We start from the raw sequence: 2,649 nt of genomic DNA on the forward strand, positions 1-2,649 counted from the left end.
AAAACAAAACAAATCCTTGAAATCTGACACTACAAGAAAATTAAAAACATTGGTGGAATATTCTGTCGGCCGCATGTAAATATTATTCAATCAATAATTTATATAACTGATAGATTTATTGATAGAAACACAGTCAAGAAAGTTTTTTCGAGGAATTGTTATTCCTCAGCATTTTTTTCAGTAATTTGCAATGTTAATAGAAATAACTATGGAATATAAGTGTCAAAAAAATATAATGCACCCATTATTTTTTTACTATTCACTTTATTCATAAATAAATTGCTAATAAAATATTTTGTTGCCTATTTCATCAATAAAATTTTTAAATTATTCTATAATTTTCTAATGAAATGATGCCTATATTATTGATGAAATCACTCATGAACAAAAAACCTTTCATTGGTGATTCTACTTGAAGTTAAGTAATTTATTATTATTATTATTATTATTTTAGTTATGATTTTTGTTAATTAAAAAAATCACAATAAAACCAAAAACTATCAATTATATTGAACTCAAGATTTTATTAATTTCAATATTCATTCAAAAAATAGTTTTACAATAATAAATAAATCACTACATCGATGAAGGTGGAGGTGAAGGGGTGATAAGTGCAAAATATTCATATGTTTTTATTCTTTTTACACTATGCTTTTAATATGTTTTAAGCTTATTGGAAGTTATTTTTATGAGTTTGGCATGCTTAAGATATTTTTTTGAATTAATTGCTAAAAGATATGAATTTCTATATTTTATGTTTCGGACCTTGCTTTTTGTGATAGGTTTTTCACTGAGTTATAATTTCAAAATGTGAATGTGAACTGAATCACAGTTAAAGAACACATATCAAGTTTTTCAAGAAGGTATTATGGGCAGAAATTCGAGTTTGTTTGGACCTCTAATCAAACCTACAAAATCATGCTAAAATTTTACTTGCATCAGGATTCTCTACTTTTACACTACATATTCAAATAGGCATATCTTGAGTCTCAGATATTGAAATCATACAATTCAAAAGCAAAACATCATCTACACATCTAGGACTACAACTTTTAAAAAGGATGTTAAGTCAAATAAAATTTTTTTGAAAGCAAAACTTTGGACGCTAGCTGAAAGACAAGATTGGTCTCTTGATCTGATAAAGAAACTAACTATGTTGAGCATCACATTACAGCTGAGAATCTGACATAGAAATGGTGGGTTTTAGGATCTTAAAAAGGTGTTAATCAAGTCTCTAACATTGCATGAATGAAAGATTATAGCTGGAATGGCTAAATGTTGCAAGAAACTAAGTCAGAAACAAAGTTTAAGTTATAACAAAGTCTAAATTATAACAAAGTTGTGGTAGCAGCAAAGTCAGTTTTCAATACAAATTCTAAGAGATTTAACCAACTTTAATGACCAAATAAAAAATAAGGAATTAAGTAACATTAGGATCCCTAATCAGCAGAATAATCCTAATGAAAGACATCAACTAAGATAGGGAATAAACGGAGCAAATTACAGCAGAAACAACTCTTCTTCTTCTTCTTTGCAGCATTCTTTTCTCTCTGTTTTTGTTAACTTTTCAGCAACTATAAACTAAACTTTAGCTTTCAGTTCAGAAGAGTTTTGTTCCATTATTGTTTTAGATTGTGAGAAAGGATATTTATAACTTTATTTTTAGACATTCAAGTACTTATTTTGCCTAAATTTGATACATAAGTTATTGTTTTCATTCAAGCTTTTTGAATGGTTTTTATGGTAAGCATGCTTTTTTTATGAATTTTCAATCCATAATTGTTAATTTGTATAAAGAAGGAAGCAAAATAAACGAATTTTTCTAATTTAACTTTCAAGTTAAAAGAATAAGACAAGTAAAAATTGTTAAGCTTTTTAACGATAGATTGGAGTACGTGATCTTTTTTTTTTTTCATTCTTAAAACATTCTTCATTGAATATAAAAATTGCTTTTCAATCTTTAGTTTAATCTTTTTTTATCTTTCTTGCTTAAAGGAATTTTTAGTATTTGTTTGAATTAAAAGAATATTTATTTTACTTCGTTGATCAATCTAATTCGTTGAATGGACAAATCCCTTTTGAACCGGGTATATAACACTGATTTATCTTTTACATTTTCTTTTTAGAATTTGAATTTTCCTTAAATTTTTTATTCAATCCTCAATCTTTATTTCGGTTTCTTGTAAGAAGAATTAGAACAATTTCCCTTGGGTTTGACCTGGCTTTTACTACAGTGCTACAAAAATCAAATCTTTAAAAATAGAGAAAATATAGAATTAATTTTGGTTGTTTCGATAGCGACTATTGGGGGAAATCTTAAGCTAAAAGAACCGGAATGAGGAGTGGGATAATGTAAAGCCATATTTTCCATCATTTTCACCCAATTCTTTATTTTCTTCTTCTAATCTGGCTTTTATTTCTTCTTCTAATTTGATTAGTTGCTCCTCAACCTATTTTAGGACCCTCACCTCAAATTTCGATGTTGAATGGCTTGTACCTAACTATTGTGTGCCTAGAGTTGAAGTAGTATTATGGCCTCCTAATTTCTTTAGTTAATGTAATAGATATAACAGAAACCCGAATTATATCTGATCCATTAGTTGCTTTAGCTTCCAACCACAACTAAGAATTGCAAGGAGGATGGGTGTA

This window comes from Populus alba, chromosome 17, assembly GCF_005239225.2.
Source record: "Populus alba chromosome 17, ASM523922v2, whole genome shotgun sequence".
Classification (NCBI taxonomy): Eukaryota; Viridiplantae; Streptophyta; class Magnoliopsida; order Malpighiales; family Salicaceae; genus Populus; species Populus alba.